The sequence below is a fragment of the Mugil cephalus genome, chromosome 1, assembly GCF_022458985.1.
Source record: "Mugil cephalus isolate CIBA_MC_2020 chromosome 1, CIBA_Mcephalus_1.1, whole genome shotgun sequence".
NCBI lineage: Eukaryota > Metazoa > Chordata > Actinopteri > Mugiliformes > Mugilidae > Mugil > Mugil cephalus.
In genome coordinates, this window is record NC_061770.1 from 3961079 (window position 1) to 3988205 (window position 27127).

General features: G+C 38.9%; 1 protein-coding gene across 5 annotated transcripts in view; it reads right to left on the reverse strand.

The window, feature by feature from the left end:
• Positions 1 to 11207, reverse strand: part of LOC125003515 (IQ motif and SEC7 domain-containing protein 1-like) — a 148419-nt gene extending 137212 nt beyond the window's left edge. For 2 of the 5 annotated variants that reach the window (XM_047577497.1, XM_047577528.1), the window contains exon 1: positions 11063 to 11207. The gene's annotated coding sequence lies outside the window, so the exon portion shown is untranslated. Of the gene's footprint in view, positions 1 to 4986; positions 5513 to 11062 lie in introns of those variants that run through there. The other 3 variants (XM_047577508.1, XM_047577513.1, XM_047577503.1) reach the window with 3 other exon arrangements.
• Positions 11208 to 27127: the final 15920 nt, after the last annotated feature.

Below are 27127 nucleotides of genomic sequence, written 5' to 3' on the forward strand. Positions count from 1 at the left end.
CTCCCTTTTATCTTTACCTTCTATGTTCCCATTCTCCCTGTATCTTCATATTTTCTCTGCTTTATTACTGATATGCCTTTTTCTCCTCGTCCATCTGTTGTCTTTTTCTTCTCACAAGATGTTACTTTCTTATATACAACCCTGCTCTCTCTCTATGGTTGCAAGGCGTGAGGTCTTTCAGCCCATAAATACCAATGGCATGCTCTGTCTCATCCATCAGAAACAAGAAAAATCATTGCACACCATCAGCCTCTCCTCCTACACCGTGTCAGTTTCACATGTCTATCTTCACCAGCCGTGTCCTGCCTTTGCTTTGCTACTTCCATTCTCAACTAGTTTGAGATTTGAGTGAGTCTCCACAGATCTGAAGACAAGGTTGCAGACCTGGGAATCACTAAAGAAAACCTAGATTTCTTCTGGTGTTGGCCATACTGACACCTGTATCAGTCAGAGACTAGGTTAAAAGGTGAAATTAAGAGGTCAACACACAAATACAAATTAGTCAGGAACATCTGAGCTAATTTTCAGTATCTAGAAGTTGTTTAAGATAAGTGAAGACCAAAATACCTTTGCACGCCATCGCACTGACCAACAATCAATCATAGCAACAAAATACACAGCATATGACATATCAGTCCATACATTTGCTGGTATTTCAAATTTGTTTTTAAAACCAGAAACAACAACAACTAGAAAACTAGTCTTTCTTTTGGTCCTCTGCTGCGGCTCTCTCTAACAAGTGGTGCGGAGCAAGCACACTAATTAAAGTCGTTCACTTTTCCACGCTAACTGCCTCAGAAAAGTGTTCACTCTATAGTAAACAAGCAAGAGCTACGCGACAACTGAATGACATGGAATACCACACTACTCACACTCATGGTTGTAACCATAGACATATATACGGTATTTATGTCTATGGTTGTAACATCCACCAAAAACACTGAACTCCCACAGTGCATTGCAGCACATATAGTCTATTCCTTGTTGTCAAGTATTTAATTCAAATGTATTTTATTTTACTTCATTCGTTTTTTAAATATAATTCTAAATATGAATTTATGGTGATCCTGTAACATTAAAATAAAACGTGTTTCATTTTTTGTCGCTCAAAATATACGTCACAACTGCCGATGTGCATCACCCGCCGGCAGGTCCAGCACGCTATTTATTGAACTTCTCGACCGCAGGTAAGCCAACCATGGATAAATTCCTGTTATGTGTGCATAAATACAATTTTGTTTTCTCTGTAGCAGTTCTTTTATTTCATAAATACAACACACTATAGTTTTTTTATACATAGCATAGAGGTAAAAAACGATATATGCAGTGTTATGTTCGACCTCCTTTTTTTTGGAGTGCAAAATGTATTCGTATGCATAAATAAAATTTTAGTTTTCTCTGTGGCAGTTATTTAATTTCACAAATGCAACACACTATAGTTTTTTATACATAGGTCTAGCATAGAGGTAAAAACGATATATGCAGTGTTATCTTCATTTTAGATGTCAAAGGGGGTTTTGTGACTCCCAGTGTTTCCATGTCTGTGGGGTCCAAATGGCTCTTTGAGTGTTGAAGGTTGCCAACCCCTGGTCTAAAGCAAGAAAAAGAAAGTACATTTATTGTTATTTAAATTCTAAAACCAAACTTGAAATACCAAAAACTATACAGTTCTCCTTGTTGGTTATATACAAAAGGGTCCTACAGACATGCATTCATTGCATACGTCTATCAGCAGCTGGAAAAACACAAAAGTTCTCCTTTGTTTAGCCTCCTACACTAAATCTTTTCCATGTTCTGTGCTGGAGTAATTTCAGTGAAAGTTAAAATAAAAGATTATAACTCTTAAATTGCCAATGTCATCCGTCGACCATTGATTCAACACAAGATTTGTTACAGATTGGTTAATACTTAAAAATAAGCTAACACTTACACAAGATCAGCCTCAAATTAAATAACGAAACAAAATGGTTTGATTATTAATCTCGCTAATGTTTATGTTTCTTTCTCAACATTTTCTTCATATTTCTTGTTGACGTTCCAAGTACAACATTTTGTTCTTGGAAGCCACAATCCGTCCCGCTGTTAATGTCACAGACGTTGCATCATATAAGCATCCTGTTTGAATGCAGTCTACAATTAATCCCAATAAACCCCACAATATGATATTTGTAAGTTAGTTGTGCAGTTTTAGTCATTCTAATTTTTCACAACAATCAGAAGGTAGAGGAGCTCTGGATTACTTTACATGTTTATGCAGTGCTGCACAACACTTAGTTTTAAAGAGGGTTGAGGTTCTTCTCTTCAAGATCAAACCCACAAGAGAAGAAGTGTAAAGAACAGAGAAAACCGTGGGTTCATCTGTTCTAATGTAGCACGCCTACCTACGTTCAGCACCATAGAGAATGGGCATGGGCAGTTACCATGGTCACTAAACAATAAGATGGTAGTAATACACCCACTAACCATCACAGAAATGAAGCCAGTTTAAAAAGTACAAAGTGTCAAAGACATTCGTTGATATTGCCTGAAAGGATCTGTGGAAAATGAAGTCCATAACATTCAAACATTCATTCATTTATCACCAGTTGTCACTTGGGGTAATATGCAAATTTGCTTTCTTTAGAAAAAAGTTTCAGCAGTACATACTGCACCATCAAAGCCAACACACACATGCACACACACAGGAAATAGCTAGCCTTCTGGTCTCTATTGCAAATTGTCCAAACTGTTTCAGCTTTTATATCTCTTCCCATTAAGCAGATTCAATTATTCATGACTCACTAACTGACCAGCATCCCTCTATGCCTGTCTCACTTTATCTCTCTCTCCCCTGTTGTCCCTGCTAGAGTCTCTCATCCGCTCTCTATCTCTCTATATATGTTCAACTCTCTGCAGGTAGTTACTTTATGTCAGAATTTTCTTTTATAAATTGGTGATATGTTCAAATTTTCCAACAGTTAGTCAGTCACAGGTCAACAACCGCAGATTAACAATGTATTCCTGGAAGTATGTGAGAGGTATTGAATTTATTTGGAACCAATAAATCCCTGGTATTTAGTCACTAAACTGAAACTGCAGACCGACAGAAGTGGGTCCATCAAGAAAGTACATAATATGTCCCAATTCCAACTGTCATTGAAGTTAGCTTTAAAGGTTAATTATTTACTGAGCTGAATTCCCAAGGAGGCAGCCCATTAAATCAAATTACAAAACACCCATGTTTTTACAATCACCCATCCCCATTTGCAAACATCCAGTTTAACAGAGGCTCACAAGACAAGTTTGCGATTGACTGTTGGAGATGCATGCATCAAGTCAGATTTTCGATTACTAAAACTATGTGTTCATAGTAACAGAAATCAAATGCAAATTTTTAAAAATATATATATTTCTATAAAAAGGATTTGGGATCGTAGAAACTCAAGTAAGTATAACTGCCCTCAATACCAAATGGGTCTTTGGGTACCATTAAAGGTTTTTAAACAGGGGGAATCTGCACTCTGTGATACAACGAATATAGGACTAACAGGATTTTGATAAAAGCCATGTATAAATGTTAGAAAACAAATACTTCTCATAAGTTACCACAACTTCATCTTCAGTACATAATCCATGGATATGTGTACAGAAATACACATTTATCCAGTGTAGCCAATATGGCAAATGTTGGCCCCAAATACGTTCCAATGCTGTTCCAATGAAAAACTTTAAATATGACTGTGGTGCAATTAAAGTTGTGTAAGTTAAAAACACTGCTCTGTTTTGCTAAAAGTGGTCAAAACCTCAAAGGGTACATTCAAACCTTTTCTTCTGTTGCATTGTCAGAATTTTCTCTGTTAAATTTGTAATTTCTTTTTTGGTTTGTCCATCTGTCACCAACATATTACATCTTCTATGATAGCGTACCATGAGAACAGCACATTCAAGTGAGCTACAGCAAATCAGCTTTGGTAGTTTTTCCTTTTAAAAGTGGCTTTGAGAACTGACTGACTAATCACTTCATACATGGAGAGTGTCTGGGAAAGAAGGAACTTTTAGCAGCTAAGGAGACAGCTATCATTCCTGGTAAAAACCAACAACAGAGCTAAAAGAGAGTGAACACTAGACTGGCAATAAACACACAGACAAAACACCACAGTAAATAATAATAATGATGCTACTCCATAACAGTTTGTTACCAAGTTCGAACATTCTCAACTAAACGGGTTGGCATTGTTGCGTTCATAACTTGTTTCTGCTGCCCCCAAGTGGCAATTAGAAATAGCGTATTTAGTTTGATGTGAACATGGTTTTGTTTCCTCACTGTAAAATAATATATACCAATAAATGTGATGTATACTATGTATTGTAGCCTCTGAGTGGTCTAAAAATGTGCTGGCTGCAATTTCCAAAGTCACAAATTTTAATGCTCAAAACCAAACCTTTAATGTCTACTGCTTCTACATGAAAAATCCCTATCCACAAAATAGCCATTTACTCTCTGATGTAATTATACTGAGTTACAAATTTTAAACTGAAATAAATCTTCACTCTTTGCTCTTCATATGCACACAGAAATCATCAGAGTGTAGGCGGTTTGAACAGTTCCCCCCCTTGTGTGATCTTTTATATAATTTCCATTCAATTTAGCAGAAGCAAGACTATTTTAATTGGCCAATTTTACAGTTATGTTATCTACCATCCACACACACACATACACACACACACACACACACTGTGGTTCATGCAACCCACACACACACAGCAGCTCACACAGGCTCCCTCCATTTGCACGCACACATAAACGTGTAACACATCACATTCGAACGCATGCATGTATCACACACACTAAACACAGGTTGCACATGCACAGACGCACAAACGGTGCACACTCAACATAACGCTCCCTGTGGCCTATATAGCCAACAGTTACATACATGTCACACATATGAATGTGCGCACACAGACACGATGCAGCATCCAGAAAGCATAATAAAAACCAGGCACCGGAGTCTCACAGGTTTCAGCGGCTCCTGCAGAGGTGATGGAGGGATGAAGGTGGAGGAGGAGGAAGGGGAAGGGGGGAGGAGGAGGAGGAGGAGGAGGAGGAGGAGGGAGGATTATTGATCCAAGCTCATCCCTTTCTCCCCTCCTCTGGTGCTGTCACCATCATCTCCCTCAGAAAAAACACACACACACTCCTTCTGTCTCTCCGCGGTTTTCCCCTCTTCTCGTTCTTCCCCTTGATCAGACTATGATCATTTCAATACCTCCTTCTGTCTCTCTTTTTCTTCACATATCCACTTGCTCGCCTCAGTGCTACTGCTGCAGGCCAGGCTCCTCTCCTTCTCTTCCTTTTCCTCCTCCTTCTTTTCCCTCTTTTTCTTCTTGCTGCCGAGTCAATCTCTTTCTAATTATCATTCCTCTGCGTCTGACAGCCAAGTGATCCGCTGCTGCAGCGCCGATGATCCCCCTTCTCCATCTGCATGAGCAAGTGAACGGACGGTGCTTTGGTTATTATCACTGGTGAAATATTAGGATATTTTTTCCTCCTCCGCTACGTTGCCGTAGAAAGAGGAGGAGAAGGAGGAAGGAGGGAGGAGGTGTCAAGTCCAGACAGGCTGCCTGGATGGATGGATGGATATAGAAGAAGGAGAAAGAAGGGAGGAAGAGTGTGCTTCGCTGGCAGAGAGGAAAAACGTGTACCGTCACACGGCGACAAACACCGAAAACACATCACCGCTTTACTGCACAACCAGCATCACTACATTGATATCACAGAGGATGCTAGTGGCTGGTTGTAGGTCTGCAGTTTCTCTCTATTTTAAGATTACAGATCCATTAACGCATGCTACAAGTTCTGTCCAGGTTGAAAATCATGACATTTTTGCCTTGTACAGATGAGTGCCTCAGTGAGTGCCTGGGGGGCCTGGTAAATTAATGATAATGTTCATTATTATTCATTGTTTTTGGGAAAAGGGAGATCTTAAAAATGACAGACACAATTCCTTTAAAGCTGCAATAGTTTTTGGCCACAAAGTGTAACCAGCTAGTTTTGAGCTTGATGGCTAACAGTTTCCTTGTTGTGATTGGTCTTTATTAACTCTGTAGAGGTTACCAGCTGCTAAACAAGCTTTCCCTTTGAAAGAACTCCCAAAGAAGCAAAGCCCTCAAATTTCTGTCCGATTCACAGATCTAAACAATTAGTCAGAGGCCAATTTCATTCACAAAAACAAAAAGAAACTAATAAATTAGACTGGCCTAACCTTTTTTCTTCACTGAATGCACCATGCACCTGCATGTACAGTATATGTCAAATTCATACTTGAGAAACTGCAACCAAACATTTGTTATTTTTTAGAAAATATCTATAAAATTACTTTGCTACAGACAACCATCTTTAAGTAATATTAGAGATCTCTTTACTTAAAAAAAGCTGAGAGGCACAAACTACATGAACCTGTTCTCCAGTTTGCACAGAAAAGCATGAAGAAAGTCTTTACACAGCATAGTATTTTTTTTATCCCAAACTGTCATATGCCAGCTTCCCATCACAAATTGTGACCATGCGGTCTTGTCCTTCAATAAAACAAAACCAAACCTCTCAGACACGTTATTTCATTCATAAAATGCTGCTATGTCTGTAGGGGAAACAAAGGTGAGATGGATTGTGTTTGTCAGGTAACTGCTACCTGACAAACAACCAGTGGTCTGGTCAGCTAAGTTGGCGGCTACTTCATTGAGGTGCTTTGGTCCTTCATTGAGGACCAAATATACACAGATGATCCAGATGATACACCCACACGCACATATACCCATCCACACACACATATATGTATGTGTGTGTGTGTGTGTGTATGTGTGTGTGTGTGTGTGTGTGTGTGCGTGCGTATATAATACAGTATATGAGTACCTCATATAGAGCCTTCTGTGATCTTGGGTGCCCCCTAAGTCGTGGACTCTCAGTCAAATACACTTGACTTATTTGGACTAAAATATTACACAAAAACTACAGTTTACTGCAGAACAAATAAATGGAAAATGATGAGGTGAAAATATTGTAGGGATATTATCCAAAATTCTGTAAAAGCAACTGAAAGCCCGCCTAGCTGACTTCACAGTTCACTCTTTATGTACCATTCAACATTACCTGTCAAAAAAAGGGACGGACATTTACAGCACTGAACCCAAGCACTGACTGCACAGTTCCATGAATTATCCATGTAAATTGATGTTTAAACTCTAACTATAATATTTTAACACATTTTTTAATTGATTTGATTAAAATGAGTGTAGCTACATTGTTGGTAGCACAACAGTTTAATTTACTAATAGATAGTGTGGAGCAGTTCACGGTAAACCTCCGTTGTATTTAAATTAGGGCTGTCCATAGATCAAAATATTTAATTGCAAATCACATGATTTCCATAGTTAACACGTCTCATCTTCCTGATCTCATCTTCCATATCACAGGGGTTACTGGAACCTATCCCAGGATCGGACGAGAGGTGGGGTACACCCTGGACAGGTCGCCAGCCTATCACAGAGCTAACACAGAGACAAACAACCACTTGCACTCACACTCACACCTAGGGTCAATTTAGAGTCACTAATTAGCCTAATGAGCATGTCTTTGGACGGTGGGAGGAAACTGGAGTACCCGGAGAAAACCCAGGCAGACAAAGGGAGAACATGCAAACTCTGTTTAAAGTTTACCTGAAAGGAATATTTTTCAAGTTGGTATTACTCATGTATTGGTTGTTTTCCTATGCTTCTTTAGGGTCTTTTGGAAGTTATGACCCTAGAGGGAATTTTACTGCCCTCTCCCGGATACAATCATTTACGATTAATACATTTTAGCTTCTGCTTTCTACAGCATCACTGAAGTTCTAACCACTTCTTGAAAAGATCTAAAGATGCATCCTGAAATAGCACCATTACTGTGAACTAAGTCACAGTGGTGGGAAACAGAGTTGGACCCCGTCTTGATTTCTTATTTTTTTGCATGTTTGTCACACTTAAATGTTTCAGATCATCAAACAAATTTAAATATTAGTCAATGATAACACAAGTAAACGCAAAATGCAGTTTTTAAATGAACATTTTTATTATCAAGGTAAAAACAAAATCCAACCCTGGCCCTGAGTGAAAAAGTGATTGCCCCCCTAAACCTAATAACTGGTTGGGTCACCCTTAGCAGCAACAACTTCAATCAAGTGTTTGTGATAACTTGCAATTAGTCTTTTCCAGAGCTGTGGGGGGACTTTGGCCCACTCAACTTTGCAGAATTGTTGTAATTCAGTCACATTAGTTTTCCAGCATGAACCTCCTTTTTAAGGTCATGCCACAACATCTCAATAGGATTCAGATCAGGACTTTGACTAGACCTCTCCAAAGTCTTCATGTAATTTTTTCTTCAGCCATTCAGAGGTGGACTTGCTGGTGTGTTTTGGATCATTGTCCTGCTGCTGAACCCAAATTCTCACCAACAGATGGTCGGAAGCATCCATGTCCTGAAGCATCAAAACAGCCCCAGTCCATCACACTACCACCACCAGATTTTACTGTTGGGATGATGTTCTTTTTCTGAAATTATGTGTTACTTTTACTCCAGATGTAATGGGACACACCTCTTCCAAAAAGTTCAACTTTTGTCTCGTCAGTCCACAGAGTATTTTCCCCAAAGTCTCTGGGATTATCAAGATGTTTTCTCGCCAAACTCAGACCAGTCTTTATGTTCTTTGTAGCTCAGCAGTGGTTTTGGTCATGCAGGTCATTTTCGCCAAGTCTCCTTCTTATGGTGGAATCATGAACACTGACCTTAACTGAGCCATGTGAGTCTTACAGTTCTTTGGATGTTACTGTGGGGTCTTTTGTGACCTCTTGGAGGAGTCGTCTCTGAGCTCTTGGGGTAATTTTGGTCGGCTGGCCACTCCTGGGACGGTTCATCACTGTTCCATGTTTTGTCTATTTGTAGATAATGACTCTCACTGTGGTTCACTGGAGCCCCAAAGCTTTAGAAATGGCTTTATAACCTTTTCCAGACTGATAGATCTCAATTACTTTCTTTCTCATTTGTTCTTAAATGTCATTGGATCTCTGCATGATGTCTAATTTGGTCTACTTTGCTTTGTCAAGCAGGTGCTATTGAAGTGATTTATTGATTGAGAACAGGTGTGGCAGTAATCAGACCTGGGTGTAGCTAAATTGAGCTCAGGTGTTATAAACCACGGTTATGTTTTAACAATAGGGGCAAACACTTTTTCACACAGGCCCATGTAGGTTTGGAATTTGACTTTCACTTGTATTAACTTTGTCCTATATTTAAATTTGTTTGATCATCTGAAACATTTAAGTCTGACAAACATGCAAAAAATATTTTTCATTTTTCTTCTAAAGTTGAGGTGAGTGAAGGGGCTGTTTCCCACGCTGTATAAATTCTTGTAATCAGATCTACCATTGATGAATTACTAACAGGCCATCATGTATGCATGAATGGATAATGAGACAATGGACCAGAAAAAAACACCACGCTGGACTCAAACACATCCAAAAAAGTTTGTCCATGTTCGTAGTTGTTTCGTGTCTCTTTGTAGTTGCAGTTTTTTGTGGCTGCTCAGTCCATTCCTGTGGACTCCTTTGTCTTCCTTTGCTGTTGTTTGTGCATCCTTCTGGTCCTTTTGTCATTGTTGTGCTGGTTTGTCTCTTTTTGAATTCCTTCTGTCATTCTTTGAGACCATCTGAAGTCTCTTTACAGTTCTTTAAAATGAGATGTTGATTTTTTTTGGTCCTTTTTGTCATTGTAGCTGCTTCTTTCTTTGTAGTGGTTTTGCATCTGTTTGAGGCTGTTTTGTGTCACTCGGAGGTCTCCGTATGGTCTGTTTTTGTGGTATGGCAATAAATCCAGGCAAGCCTCTGTTAATAAACTCAGATTAATCACATGGTGTCCATAGTTAATGTGCATTTATTACAAATTAATCACACTTTTTCTGTTTTAAATGTATGTGGAAAGGCTATTTTGAAGTTTGCATTACTATTTGCAGTCACTTTGTGTCTCTTTGAGGTTGTTGGGTCCCCTTTTGAGGTTGTTTAGTGTCTCTTTGTCACTGTCCCTAGGACCTGTGCCCGGTGTCTGTTCAGGTATCCCTCCATGCATTTATGTGATCATCATTTACATGTACAGAGGAAGCACTGGGCCAAGAGTTTATATAAAACAGTAAAATGATTCTTTGGGATGCAAATATTCTAAAATGACTGAATTACAAGCCTTGTAAGAACATCTATGGTCTCAGGACATTGCCTGCAGCCATAAGGCTTTAACGATCAGTAGCTCTTACCCAGGTGTGTTTTTATTCCCAGTACTGTATTTATATGTTTATTTATTCATACATATTTATTCTTACGCATTATATGCTGTATGGACCGCTTGTTGCTTTTACTCTGATGATGATGTGAAGTACTGCTGCTGAAACACTACAATTTCCTTTTAAAGGATTACTAAAATATCTTGAATTATAATGTTAGTGATGCACAGTAGGTAGTGGTAGAAACCCTTTGCAGCTTGAATAAAACGATAGATATTTAAATCACTTTAGGGTGGATCATACTACTATGTATTTACAGTGATTATTAAAGGCTCCATTCAAATGCACGAGGACTCCGCTAAACTCACATGGAAGCTGCGTCAGGCCTACACAGTATAGAAACAATATAGACGATCAATGCAGCAGAGATGATCACTGACACTGCTGCTGGATCACAGACGCAGCTCTGTGTAAACGTCTTCATGCCAGTGTTCCAGGCTGTGCTCTCATTCTGTCTGTTTCTGCTCTATATGTGACAGGAAAATCAATTAACCGTAGGTGCTCATTAACCACGACAGATCAGACGCCAAATCAGGAACGGTGAAGAAGAAATGGTTTAAAAAATGCTTGTAAATTGATTGCTTGTAAAACCGTCGTTGGCGAAGTTGCGGACATTCAGCAGAAAACACACTTAAACGGTCTGAGCCTCCTCCAGCTCACTTGATCACGTGTGTGTTGTGCGGATTTAAAGGCCGATGAAAGCTTAAATAATAACTCACCTCTGGCTGCAGTTCGTGCTCTGTCCTCTCCTGTAAAACAAGAATAATCCCCATCACACACAGAGACTGTGTCTCTACGATCTGCTGCTGGGAGCCGTGGACGCACCGACGCAGACGGATCCAAAGATCGTCTAACCGCAAAGCGTTCTCCACTCTGTCCCTAGAAACGGGTCAGATTTCGCAGCTCAAACTTGACTGCGCTAACGGCAAGCTGGTGAAGACAGTTCACAGGAATAGGGCAACGCAATGGGAAATGTGGCAACTCACAAAGATTCAAATGAGAACACAATGTGTATTTCAACGTTAGAGCTCAGACCTAATCCATCTTATCGTGGTCTTCTGTTGAGGTGTTTAAGGAATAGAACCAAGAACTTGAACACTGACACACTGGAAACATCACATGCATGAAAATGTCAGAATCCCACCCGGAATAAGGAGAATCACGTGTCTTTCTTCGTTTTGAGAAATAATAATTCAGTATTTATGTTTTTAGCAGCCTTTTAACAGCATAACTTTGCTCAGAGAAATGCTGTTGGTCCAAAACGTTAGACATTCTCTTGCTAAAATAGATGTGACTGAAAACAGCATCAGAGTGAGAGCTCACTACTTTTGCCCACTCTCTGGTGACTCTGTTCATCAGTGTCCTGCATGCAATTCTGTTGCTGCACCTGCAGGATCCCACTCCCCCTTCTACTCGTCTTCCTCCTCCCTCTCCCTTTGTCTTTTCCCTCCCTTTTTCTTTTTCTCCATCTTTTCCCCCATATTCATCCCCACTTGCTGTTCCTCCTCATGTCCCTTTTGTAATTTCCTCAGTATTCCTTTCTTCTTCATTTCCCTTTATACTCTTCTCCATCACTTGCTGCTCCTCTTCCTCCTACTTCCTCCAACGTTTCTTTTATTTTTATCATCTTCTGCTTCTCCTCCTTCCCTCCCTTCTTTCTTTACACAGTCCTTAATGTAGATTTTTTTTCTCTAATTTGTCTGTTGCATTTAGTTTTGTACTGACTGTAGATACAGTCAGTACAAGGAGTTAAAGGTTAAGGAGGTGATGTGGTCGATGAAAAAGGATCGAAAGATATGACAAGGAAAAAGTGGATCTTCCAGAGTTTGTCTGGAGGAAACTGCTTGCTCTACTTGTGCTCAGCCTGCAGAAACTTGACGCACAATGATGATGTCATTCCAGGCAATCAGAATCTCACTGACCACCCTTCTGGAGCCAATGACAAGAGAGGGGAGAGTGAAAGACTTTAATACGTCAGATCATCAGTGGAGCACCTGTTCGGATATGACATTAATACCTGGCACTGGTCTCTGTACTGGTGCAGTGTAGTGGTAACATTTACACATTTCCATCTTATTAATTATAAGCAGGGCTGTACAGATTAACAATTAGAGACACAGGGGTGTAGTGGTTAGCACTGACACCTCCCACCAAGAGTTCAAATCCACTGACTGGTGGTGGCCTTTCTGTGTAGAGGTCCGTGTTGGTTTTCCCTGGTTACTGCAGCTTCCTCCCACAACCCAAAGATATGCTTCTTAGGTCAATTATTGATTCCAAATTGGCTGTACATGTTAATGGTACCCAAACAGTGAATATGTTGTCCTGTTAAATATCTACTGGACTGACTATAGAAATTTAGTCTGTTTACTCTGGTAAATTACTTATTTCAAATATGCATCTTTTTGAAAATTAACTTCTATGTAGTTTGCTACACCACTTCAAATCATTAAATTATCATCTGATTCTCTCAAGACGAACTGTAATGATATGTGTGATCCCTGACGTTTTTGTTGACACTTTCAGGTCTCAATGTCATTTATAAGTTTTTGTTCATGACCTGACCATTAATGCTTGTCCCATGACGTTCTGCCGCACTTTCTTTTGTGTTCAACCATTCCATCTTTTGCACAGTTCCTTGCACATTAGCAACACCAGTGGTACTTCTATTTACCAACCGCAGCTTAGATGATATTGTTAAAACTTAATGATTGAGAGATGTCAATATGTCTTTCCTAGTGATGAATGAACATCTGTTGGCAGAGAATGGCACGCCTGTAGAGTCAAAGTAACTGCAGTCATTGATGACGTAAGGATGAAGCTGGTTTGTTGCGTGGGGAGAAATGTCCGTGTTCCATCTAGTGTTAACTGATGGTATTGCTACCTTAGATGAACGGCTAAAATGAATTGTTTAATTCAGTGTGGCAATTTTTAGTAAGTTCGCTGTTGATTTATCCATTGAACGAGCCATCTCAGAGATCATAAGAACTGCTCCCAGGGCAGCAATAGCGAGCCACAATAGACATGCTTGAATGTTGTAGATCATTTCATAAAAACTACTTTTTCACATAGCTGCTCTATTTTTTTCCATCAGGAGAAAATCAAGTGGGTAAAAATGGGCGACACAACAAATGTGCTATTTGTATTTCTACTGTGTGGTATAAAAATGTCACTATTTTATTATATTAATAAAACGTAATAATGATTTACAGAGAGTGTGGTAACAGTTATTCACCTCACCATGCATTTGCTTTTTCATCCTCTGCCTTTGGATATTTTCTTTCTATATCCTTCCTCCTCTCTCTCTGTCTCTTCTACTTTGACTCCCTCCTACTCCTTCTCTCTGTAGAAAGTGATTGGAAAAAAAATATTTCTCCACAGAAATCAATAAGTTCTAACAAACAGCCCAAAACAAGATGCAGTTTTACTGATGCTGAAATGTTTCAGAGAAATAAAAAGAAATTAAACTTCAAACACTCACTGTTCTGCAGTGCTGTAGCCTCAGTAAATCTACAGCTGGTGGTCTGGGTTAGCAGACACCTGGTATCATCTGGCAGAATAAGACCTGAAACAAGCATGCCAACACTACAAGTGTTGTTTTACTACATGTAAACTGACAGGTGTATTTCGTATAAAACGAGTCAAGTCAGTCTGTTTACTCGGTTGCATCAACAGCAAAGATTAGCTTTTGTGGCTAACATTAGCTGTAAGCTTTCTGACTAAATTAAATGCAAAAGACTGATAGTTGGACTTACTGGCTTTCTTGACAAGAGTTAAGAAGATCAGTATCATTCTCGTGCCTGTATGTTAAACGAAAGTAAATCCTTTTGTACATTCAATTACTTAAGCATGAAGCCAGGGTGATGCTGGCCAAATCAAAATCAATTTTATAACCTATGTTTAGTATGGAGTAAACAAATTAAAGACGTTTAGAGGTCCAAAACTGTTATGTAATGTTCACTCTGTGCTAATTGAACACACTGACTGCATATAAAGATAGACAAACACCATCAAGAGCAGTAAAGAGCAGTTTCGTAGCTCAGTCACGTGTCTCCAGCCGTTGCCATCTTGGCAGTAGCTGACTCTTCATTGCTCCCATCAAATGGAACTTGTGAGCTCATAGTTACAATTTGGGAAGTCACATGCTAGGTGTTCAAGTTGCAACATCAGGATAAACTGTGAGAAAACATGGCTAGCTACCTCTCTTGAAGCCACGGCTAACAGTTAGCAAGAACTTAAGTAGAACACTGTTTAGCTAGGAACCAGGTAACTTCATTATCGGAACAATTTGTGACTGTATCAGGATATCATTGTGAGGTTGTGACTACCACAAAAGACCTAGCAACCTCTGAGGACAACCTATGATGGCATTGCCTGTTTGTCAAAGCAGCTAGCCCCTTAATTATGCATAAGCCTTCATGTATTTAAACTGTAAAATGTATAAAAATATTACCCTCAAACAGTTGCTGTACGAAGCAGGTGGTGCCCCCAGTTTGGAGCACATTCAGAAAATGACGTCAACTCCACTTGCTTACTTCCAAATAAAACAAAATGTCAATCTTGACTCACATTAAAACAAAAAAGCAACAACAACAAAAAATAAACTCTTAATCTTTTGTGGTTAAGATGTGATTCTGCTCATTGGGGGGTTGTTGAAGGGGTCCTTGGATTTACTGCTTTTGTCACAGGCAGAGAGATAACAGTAGAGTGACTCACATCAAGGAGCCTAAAAATGTTACTGACTGAATTGGGTGTGTTGTTTTGTGATGTTCTGAATGCCTTCTCAGAGGTTTTTCATGTCTGATTCTAAACACCAAACACTAGCTCTAATTACTACCAGCTCACAGAAGCTTCAGTATTATTATTATTATAAGATCATCATTATCAGAAACTCTGAGCTGCTCTCTGTCCTCCTCTGCATGTATTTATAACAGCAGAGAGTTCAGGAAAGTATAATTAGTTGGAGCGATTAGTGGGAGGACGAGGTGTGCATGTGGATGTGATGCCTTGATTTATGCAGTATGTCATTGCGCGTGTAGGTGTGTGATGTATATATATTTATATATATGTGTATTATATGTTACAATCCATGCACATTTTTCTGCAGCGACCTCGCACAGCTGTGATTATCTCTGTTGCTAATTTAAGTGTACGTGCACAGATTGATGTCTCTGCACAGTTAAGATCATGTGTGGGCGACTTTCATGTATAAGTGTGAAGTGTGTGTGTGTGTGTGTGTGTGTGTGTGTGTGTGTGTGTGTGTGTGTGTGTGTGTGTGTGTATGCACAGTACGTGCTCCTCATATAGAGAATATATTTAAAAGGAAAATAAGAGCGGAGAGGATTCGGTTCTTAGGGCCTTTCAGTTTGGAGTTTGCATGTTCTCCCCGTGTTTGTGTGGGACACTCCAATTTCCTCCCACCATCATCGATGCTAGGCGCCAAGTCAGGCTGGCCCACAGTGGTGACTCGCTCAGTCGCAGCGGCTCAGGACTAACCTACCATTGGACCATGAAATTTTGTACAAGTTGAACAAATGTATAATGACAATAAAAGCACTTTACCTTTACCTGTTTTATAATGACATTAAGGGTTTTTTGTTTTTCTTTTCTGAACTTTTATACATTTCAGTGAATGAGCTGCTCTTTAAAGCTTTGAAATGGGAAAGAATTGTTACTGAAACAACAACATCCCTGAGGATCAAAATATTAAACTGAAGCAAACTTAATAAATTTATATGTTTAAAGGATTAGTCACACAAAATAAGATCTTTGATGACTTTGATGTTACACAGTCTCTTGGATTTCTTTATTAATTACCTTCACGTGAAAGGCAAAAAGATTGAACATTTAAGAATTTTAATTGTCACTGCACACATGGGGTGTTATGGGTGGGTAGGGTGCCTGTGGATCTATGTGGCCCTAGTATATCTTGTCCAGATGTGGAAGTGAGGAGCCTACAGTCCACTTGACCGTCTTGCTGACCTGCTGTAGCTGCTTTTTTCTCTGCCGTGGTGCAGCTGGTGTATCACACTGTTAATCCATAGGCCAGCACACTCTATGGTCTTCTTAAAGTTTGTGACCCACCTCTCCGTTGATACTTAGACCTATGTGTTGCGTTGTCCTCAAACTCGTAAAGCCAATGATTATTTCCTCTGTCTTTCTGGTATTGAAGTTAAGGTGGTTGTCACTGCACCAGGCCACTAGTCTGTGCCATCAGCAAATTTCATAATGGTGTTAGTATCTCGGGGAAGATGAAGTTGTGGGTTGCTTTCTACCTGTTCAATGACAGGAATGGTACCAGGCTCATGTAACTAGTTAGCTTAGCTTAGCATAAAGCTTCAAAACAAAGGGAAACAGCTTATCTTGCTCTGACTGAAGATAAGACCATCAATTTCATACTTCAGGTTTTGTGCTTATCTTGCCAAATTATCATTCAGCTTCAGCTTTACAGTCCAATACTCTTAGAGAGAAGGCCAAAAAGTGCCTTCTTTCTTAAAATGTATTGTAAAGTATCCCTTAATCTAAAAAATAAATGTATACTGTAATTAGCCACTGTATACTGTATCTATTATATACAACATTATATAAAATTAAAATTAAAAATTAAATTTAAATTTTGTTTAAGACTGTTTTTACACAAAGTAGATAGCTACTGAATATAAATAAAACTTATATACTATAAAGTGCTAAATTATTAATAAGTTAAAGCCAAAAAAAGCCCTCAGTCCCCCAAAACGCACAACTTTTTGCTTTAAAATTCACCTTTTTTTTTTTTTTTTATCAGAATAAATGAAACATTAAAGTATTTATCTTTTTTATACCAGACTGAGATCTAAGAACACACTTTGTGAAGAAGCCTCCTTAATGTTAAGCTTTACAGCATGCTGATCAAAATCTAAGCATTCCATATTACCTACCTTAACCTTCCTGGATGGGTATCACACAACTGGTTAATCGTCCTGTCGCTCTGTTAACTGTGGTCAACAATAATGGTCTAGCAATGGTGATGATCAAGGATAATCAAAGTAGTTAATGCCAGATGAGTTATATCTGCCCAAAACAGTGTACTCATAACAACAATGTAACAAAGTAAGTAAAACATTATGCATATATTATGCCTTTGTCAGGTAAAAACCCCCAGTGCTTCTCCACCTATACAAAAATGCCTAGAAGTGTGTGTGTGTGTGTGTGTGTGTGTGTGTGTGTGTGTGTGTGTGTGTGTGTGTGTGTGTGTGTGGAGGCTGAGGCGTCCTCTCCTGACCCCCATGCTTGCAGAGAAGTCGGTATTGGTCCTTCACTTGTGCACTGTTTGCTAATGCAGATCCACCTCTGAACTCTGATCAGAGTGTGGGCTGCAGAGCTGCGAGCTGTGTGGGAGAGCTGCAGAGCGTGATCACACTCTACATGTGAGGCAAAACACACAGCAGATATACTGTACAGCAGATACAGTATATAGTACAGTAAAATTCCATCAGATGACTGCAGTGTAAATTCTCTCGTTTTGACAAAGGAGTCGAAGAAAGGAACCTTCAATGTCATTAACATGTTGTTAGCTTTATTGGTTTTGTATTATTGTGCATATTTCACAGTGTTTCAATTCATATACTTTGTGAGTACACTGGATTGTAGTATTGCTTTTGACTCAAGCTGTTATTTATTACATAATGAGTTAATGGTGAATGTGTTTTCTTACTATAACTTTTGTTGCATTCTGGGAACCCATCAGCTGCAGACAGATATTTGGACCAAGAAATCCTATTCCATTAGTGTGACTAGGAATTTAAGAATAGATGAGACGACATCTACACTCAAAGTGATTCACAGGTCGCCAGTTTACACTGGACAGTTTGTTGCTTTATGAATGTGTCGTGTTAGTTTACTTGCTGACGAGTTATGACACTACTTCTGCCTCTTTTTCACACACTTCACCTTGTCCTTTGTCTACATATCCTGCATGTTAATGTGCAGGTATCTTTTTACACAATCAACAGCAATGAGTGGAGCCGGTGGTAGCCTAGCCTGGAGTAACCAGACTCAATTCTCGTCTCAATTCCTCGCCACAATACCAGTCTGGTAACACACCACTTGGCATTTTATATGTATGGTTCAACCAATACAAAGAAAAGAATACCTCTGTCTTACAACCAACCTAAGGAATTTTATTGGAAACAAATTCTACTCAGATCACTTGTATAGCTAGCCCCTGTTGCTCTCCAGTTCACCACTGCATAAAGTCCAGCCTGGCTTGATTTGATTGTCCCAGCAGACTAAATTTCCACCACAAAAATGTTGTGGGCAGGAAAAGTTTGGGCTGGCTTCCAGGCTTGTATTGAGCAGCATGCTGTTAATAAATGGACTGTAGTGTAACACTGTACTTTAGCTGTAAGTAGATATTATGACGGTAGTTTATTATGACAGCTGTGATTTAATATACTGTCATTTATTATCTGTTCATAGGCTGCAGCTAGCCTGGAGGCCCATCTGAAGTGTCTCAGCATACAAAATGTTGGTGTGTGAAAGTTAGTAGTAGGACTATCCAGGTTTGTACACAGGTATTTCTTTCTCTATTCATTGAAACATGCCCCATAATGAAATCAAAATGTGTCCAGACTCTAATGCCAGGCTAGCTCAGTACTAAATAGATTGACCTTTACTTCACATCATTTAGGAAATAGTTTTGAAACAAGAAACTTATACTAACAATTAGGGTAATTATAGCAGGAAGATACAAAGCATTGATTGTATTCATTACAGTGACAACTCTGAGAGACGCAACTATGAGAAACTTAAAAAGACAAAAAGGGGAACAAGACAAAAGCCTGCAGTTATTAAGCAGAGATGGAGCCTAGTGCAGCTGATTGGCTGCATCTAGGTCAGTCTCCTGACCAATCATCAGTCAGCTTCCCACACATGTTCTACTGTAATGCTGCTAGCATAAAAAAAAAAAAAAAAAATAGAAAAAAAAATCTTCCTAATGAGAACAGCATCAACAGAAACCTCAGCTGTCTTATAAAATATACGACATTTTCTCATTAGACAATTGTAGATGTTGTGGATGTGAACAGTTTGTGAATATTCATGTCCTCATGAGCACACTCAGACGCACGTCTGTCCTTCAGAGTCGGTCACCCTCTTTGTTGAACTGTGCTGTCCTCTAGTGGAGAACACATCCAAGTGCTGTTTGAATCTGGCTTCCACTTTCCTCTGATTCATTTCAGCCGCATTATGTAAAGTCAAGAAATACAGTGCAGACATTGTAGTCTGACCCTAAAGTAGGTCGCCATGCTTTGGCACCACATACAAACAAAAGCCATTATTATGACAATGCGTTTTCTTTCATAATTAAACAGAAATAAGACTGGGTTTCAGACTTTTTGTTTTGTGACCCCTAAAATGACCAATTGTATGTATGTGACATATTGTAATAGTTGTATGGGTCATGACCAAGTCAACTGGAGAGTAACTCGTCTGTTTTGGGGTAAAATGGTCAGTAATTGATAAAATAATAACAATAATATTTTTAATTGTCTTGCCTGCTAGAAAATGGTTGTTACTGTCCTAAAGTTAGGTAGTTGAGATGAAAAAGAAAAACAGTGAAATTTATATTTTACCATTAGTAGTAACCATTTCCAGACACATGGTGGCAGTAAAACTCTTTAAAGCCGTCGTGGTGAATAATTGAGCTGCTCTAGATGTGTTTTACTTTTTATCTTGCAAAATTATTTAGAATAACTTATCATATATATCAATATATGAAAAAACATTTAAAACTTGGAAAATGACTGTTTACTACAGCTCAGTGTTTAATGTTCTGAGGTTTGCAGTGGAGCAGTTAGAGTAGTGGTGGAGCTGAAGACAGTTGTCATTAGTGATAGAGCTGATTCAACACACATGGACCAATTATATGTCCTAATTCAAATACATTTAGACGACATCAGGAGACAGCAGCTGACAGAGACAGAGACCAGGTGTGTGAGATAATTACCTCATTACATGAATATGACTGATGATGTCCTGTGAAATTTAATGAACCTGACTGAAACTAAAGGTAATGATCCCAGTTTTATATATATATATATATATATATATATATATATATATATGTATATATATATATACTTCTTTTAAAAAACAATATATAAAAAGGCAGAAATTGGACATCACAGAAAGATGAGTTCAGCTTTGGATAAAAACAGGTAAAAACAGATTCAAATAAAAGATGGTAGCATTTATTGGGACAGAAATGGTTTCCAATAAAATCACCTGAACATGTTTGACCTGGACATGAATGTGTCATATCAACAGAAACAGGTCTGTCATGTTTCTACAGGAGTTACTACATGACAATGGACAAACACACATTGACCCTCGAGAAGACCACTGTAGGTTCTCCCACAGGACAGTTAGGACACAAAAAGGCTGATTAAAAGCTGCATATGAAACACCATTCAAATAATATGTTGCAGATTTCCTTGGATGCTATGAAATTGTGAATTATTTTCAGATTTAATCCATCCATTTTAATCAATGAGTTCTCCATTTTTGACTGCTTCTGACACACAACAGGAAACCATCTCCAAGACGATTGCATCATAACAATTCAGCTTTTCAGTAAGCTTTGTTTCCTATAACTCGCAATGATTGCATAGACTCACCTACACCTTGTTTGTTCGGAAAATACTGAGCCCACAGAGAAACAGAGGCTGATTAAGTTCTGCGTGTTCAAACCAAACAAATAAACAAAGAGGGAGAGTGGCAATAAAGACAACACTGATTTGTAGACGTTTATGCTTTGACATATTCACAGTGTAGCTTTTCATAGATGAAGACATGTTGTGTATATTGTCATTGTTAATGTCATTTTTCTGTGAATATACATTGGATATGTAGCTGAACTAACACGGTATCTGCCACTCGTCACTGGTAGCGCATAGTGCATTAAAAGCAAATAGTTTTCAGAGGAGAATGGCAGATCTCATAGCACCATGTTTACTATTAGTGTCATGAATAAAGTGTCCTGCTCAGTATTAAAATACACTAAGGTCCTTATATTTGTGACCAGTGACACATTTTAAGTTCACCAAAACATGTTCAGGTCGCACTTACATAATGAGTATGTAAGTATATATCAGCTTTGATTTGAGGATTTGAAAAAAAAAATATTGCGAATACTTCAGGATATAATTTGAAGATGTAATTGCAATTAAATAAAAAAATTTGTTCATATTTATTAGTTTATTAGTTTCTCATACAACATACAAGAACTAACTGAATGGTGTGTTTTTTGTGTCTTTGTGATGCTTTGGCAGGCCTGTTCACATGCTGCTTGGGTGTCTCTGTCTTTAGTTTTGTCTCAGCAAGTGAAAAGTTGCCTCAAAATCCTTCTTCCTGTTTGGATGTGAATGCCCCATAATTTGCAATAGATTTTCGTAAACTGCTGAAACTAATTTTAGTATTACATATAGACCTAACTGTATTGTTTAAGGTTGTGTTTTCTGGCTTCCATTTTTTGGTGATATATCTGCTCACGTTCCAGCTCTCCTGAGGATAAACACTTCATCAGAATGACCTCATGACCCTTCTGCCTCTGCCCACAGGACAAGTGGGTGTAGTGTAAAATCTATGATGACGGAGAGAGGGAGAGGTCAAAGTTATTGACCAGCGTGACCTCTTCAGGCTCCACATCATCATGCCTGCCTCTCTCTCTCAGCAAGGTGGAGAATAAGCAACACATCACATGTAGCTACTCACAGACCAGTCATGCTGACTTAACATGATCTGTGCAGGGAGATGTCGTCAGCATCTAAGCATGAGTGAAAAATCTATTCATCTGTTTAATCCTTGGATCAAATGATGAGAAGGTGCTGAATGCAAATAAATAAATAAATAAGGTAAATATAATAAGATAAATAAGATAAATATTTCATTTATCTCTAAATTAGACTTCTCCAGGAATACTGTCTCCTTAAACAGTTTATGCAAAAGGGCAACACATGAAACGATAACACGTGAAAGTATTAATCTATCGAATTAAACATTATGTAATGCTATTAAGTGATGTAAATATGAGAGGATCTGATTAATAGCTACGTGGAGATGAACTTGCAAAGCATCCTATGAGTGACAAAGTTCACTTAGGGAGGAAGAGCTGGAATAGTGGCATTAACCAAACAGCCTTAGAGGACTGGGGATAGCATGCTGTCCTGTGTTGGACTTTTTTTTAGGTTTACAAAAAATACAAGTTACTAGAAAAGCTTACCCCTTAATTTTTTTTAAATTCTTTGTGAATTATGAAGTCCAGTCCTACTGCTACTTATTTTAGATTTGCTGAACCTAAATTGTAATTTCATGAACTGAATCACATTTTATTTGGAATAAACACTAAATTAGAGAGATGCCGTTCTTATAAATGTCTGTTCGCCGTCAGGCTAAACTAACTAATGGATGTATCCACAAATACCGTTTCTAATTTGAGGAGACCCATTTGTGTTTAGTTGTCCAACTGGTAAACTACAATTTGGAGCAATTTACAATATTTTCTGCTTTGTTTTGCAATCCAAAAAGTACCTGGAAATGGTTGTTAAGTCTCGCATGTAAATCAATTTCCTGGATTTTACAGTTTGCTTTTTGAATAATAAAGTAATCCTGTAGAATTAAGACATTGTCTGTAACAGGTCACCGTTCCTGCTTCTAATAAACCCTCCTCTGTTCTCGCCTCTGTGTGACCCCTCTTTAATCCTCACTGAATATGGATCTCAGATACCACCAGGACAATTATCAAGATTTACTACTTTAAGCCTTAAAGACCATTTACTCACTTTCTGCTTCTCATTAGAGCCACACAGAATATAGTATTTCCTCAAGACATGAACAGAGACATCAAATGTGAAACATCCTTTTCTTAGCCCTCTGCTAATAAATTTATCAGGTCAAGTCCATTTAGACTATACAGTATATTCTATTTTTAAGAGGACCTAAGGACAGAATTTTACAAAGCAACACGCTCACTTGGTCTTCCTATGTTCTCATTTTTCAAAATGTTGTGGCTCTCCAACAAGTCTTAACTTTTCAAAATTGCTCTTGCTTTCTAAAATATAATAAATCACAGAGGTTTTCAGGTTGCAAAAATGTCCCTGTTTGTCCCAGACAGAGAGGTGTGGAGACAGACATTTGATCAATGTGCTGCATATACATAATGTCTATATTTTATATTATTTATCATTTCAGTAGTATTATCAGTTGTATTTTGGTTTTGAATAAACGAGAACACAGATCTCTGCAGGCATTTTATTTGAAAAGTAAATGAAAAAGATGAATTGAACTGATTAGAAGGTGAATGAGAAAAAGAGAAATCTGATTTTAATTTATTTATCTGATTTGTTGAAACAGTCAAAGACTGCAGGTGTCTGAGTGAATCAAACACAGGCATGTTGCCAGCACAGACCAATGTCACTCTCAATAAAAAGAAGAAGATGAACTAAGGAGATAAGAAGGATGCTAAAAGCTTCTTTCTCCCGCTGTCTCTTCACATTTATTCATACTGTTCCACTCTCATCTTTCTTCCATCTTCTTCTTCTCCAGCCCTTAATCACTTCATCATCACTGTGATACCTGTGATGATGTGAAGAGGCTCCCCTCATTTTCCCTCTCTTCCACCTCTCTTCTCCTCATTTCATCCTTCTGCATCCATATTCAGTGTTTCTTCTACTGTCCTCATCTCCTCCTTCTTCACTCATACCAGTCTCCTTCTCTGTGTCCATACGATACACCAGAAAGTGTAGGGCACTAATCCAGTTTTGTGTCCAGTAAATTACGTTATTAATGTCCAAGAGTGTGCAGCTGTTGCTAATAAACTCCATGTCAAAGACATAGCAGCGCTTTAAGAAAAAGGTCAAAACAGAAAAGGCTTTGAGGATGAAACACAGTATGGTGCCTGGTGCAGGATGAAAACATGTTTTATCTACTGCTCACTGTGTCAGATTATAGGCACAGATTTCTGGAAACAACACAGCCAGAATCATCCACGCTGTTTTGGATGCCACTGTTTGTCTATGCTTTGCTTCCAGACATCTGTTCTTGGCCAAGCTGCTATAATTGGTTGAGAACCAGTGTCTGGTATTACTGTATCTCCAAACCAAGACATTTTAGCAGTACCTGACATCGAGGTTGTCTCTTGAGACATCATCCTGGTACGTAACAGTCTTGATCTAATTGTTCTGCATGAGATGTGTTTAAATAATTTGTGGCAAGCGGGATGAATGATGTTTAACACATGTGTTCTGTGTGCGGCACTCTAAATCTGCGCTTTGAGGGCAGACACTCAAAGATGTCATCTTGTAATTTACTGGATAGTAACAAGAATCCAGTGCAGAACCAATTTAAGAACAAATGCTGATTCGGTGGAGTTACAGCAGGAGACTGAATAAATATCAAAATGAGTTCACACTGAATAAATAGTTGAGAAAATAGTTTTCAGCACATAATACATAGATAATTACTGTTTATGCATTGACTGGTGAATGTGAAGACCCAGGTATTTATTTTAATGTTAGATTAACACTGTTTAAGTTCTGTGACCTCTCCTCTCCTCCTCTTCTCTATCTCTCTGTAATTGCTTGTCAGAACCCACAGCCTCCGTCTCTCTGAGTGTGATTTAAAGGCAGAGCCTCCAATCTGCTGCTGTAGAACTGTCAGCCTGTCAGATCAGCCGCTGCTGTGTGTGTCTACAGCATGTAGCCTGTTTGTGTAATCGATGATGATGTCTATACTGTACGTGTGTGTGTGTGACCTTTAGCCTCCAGAGTGTGTACTGAGCTGGCAATTGTTGAAGCTTTCAGTCTGTCACCTTGTGGAGATTACACCCAGTGTATGTACTGCTGTGCTTTACTTATCTTCACACGCGCGCACACACACACACACTTGTCTCGTCCGGACTCGTTCTCCACATTAGGCTTTTTGAGCAATGTCTGAAAGCAGAAAATGGATTTCAGAACGTCAAAAAGGAAAGGAAACGACACAAAGACATTTGAATGTTTCAGTGGAGTGTTTCTGTAGGAGCAATGTTACTGGTCAGTGATGAGGACATTCAGCTTACATCAGCTTACATTTTCTGGACTGAAGAAAACAGTAACTAAGTCCAAAATTTCAGATCTGCTGAACACATCTGTATACAGAGATTTGTTTTAATATATCAGCATATCATAAAATCATTAAATATAAAACTATTCAACACAACCACAATGCTAGAATGATTTCCTGCTATTGTGTCAACATAACCCAGTGTTTGTGCTATATATAATTTTAAATGTATCTTGATTAAACTTATTAATGTGGAAACAAGCAAATGTGCAAATGTATGTTATTATCTTTGCAAAAAAAAAAGTAAGAGTAAAAACAGGACAGATAATAGAGACTGAACTGGAAACTGAGTGTTTCATACATATATATGGGTTATGCACATACATCTACATATATGATAAATGCTTATGGGTACATGGCACGCAAACAACACAACACACAATGATGCAGTGAATATGCTAAAGTGACAGAGATAAATTGATGTTTGGGCAGCTGGCTCACTTCAGTGCACACATCAGCAGTGACTTTCAGTCAACAGCGACACGCAGAGCTACACAAACCACAGTGTGTGTAGACGGTGCTGATTCCAAGTCTACCTGTGTTTGTATAGTACTGTATGTGTGAGTGAGCAGGAACCCATCAAAACAGTGTGTATGCATTTGAGTTTAAAGTTGTGTGTCTGTGTATTTTCTAAACCTGCGTGCGTGTGTTTGTGTATTTTATAGGTGAGCGTGACAGTGTGTAGACACTGCAGAGGCATCCCCCTCTCCCTCTCTCTCTCTCTCTCTCTCTGCCGGTGTAATTACTGTGTTGAGCTGATAAAGTGCTCTCACAGGACTCAGCATCAGCAGGGGAGGAAGAGGAGGAGGAGGAGAAGCAGAGGAATATGGGAGGAGGAGAGAAGGGAGATGAGGATGGATAGTGGAAGGACAGGAGTGGAGATGAAAGAGGGAGAGAGCGGTAGGAGTCAGAACATGTTGTGAGATGAGGAAAGGAGAAGGAGGATAACCCAGAGTTGCAGCAAGAGGAGGAGGAGAGAGGAGAACATTGCAGGGGGTGGTGAAAAGAGATGGCAATGCACAAACACAAAGGATTTGAAAAGGGTGGGGAAGAGGAGGAGCGAATGCGAAATGAAAGATGGAGAATGAGGAGAAGATGAGGAGAGCGGAGGTGTATTGATTCAGTGCGCTGACAGTAGTCTGTATTTCATTTGGACAGAGGTGGAGTCACCCCATAAATACACGCACACATGCACACACGCACAGGGTGGAGCAGAAAAAACGATTAGGATTATGGTTGGAACTGGGGTTATGGTTAGGCTAAAGGTTACAACTAGGTTATGGTTAGGATTAGGGTTAGTGTTAGGCACTTTGTTGAGATGGTTAGGGTTAAGGTAAGGGGCTAGGGAATGCATCATATCAATGAATGTCCTCACAAAGGCAGTCATGCAAGAGTGTGTGTGTTTCTTCTCATAAATGAACTCAGCAGACATTTATATGTTTCTGGTTTAATTTAATGTAGTCCTCCCTGTCTAACTCACACAACATGTCACACAAACAGTCACGCATTACTTCCACAAAATGAAATGAACATTACAAACTGATGACGTGTGCTAATATGAATCAATGTTTAATGACTCTTCGTAATCACTACACATGCGTGTGGATGTGTGTCCTGTTAAAGTATTGACCGTTAAATGTCTGTGAGAA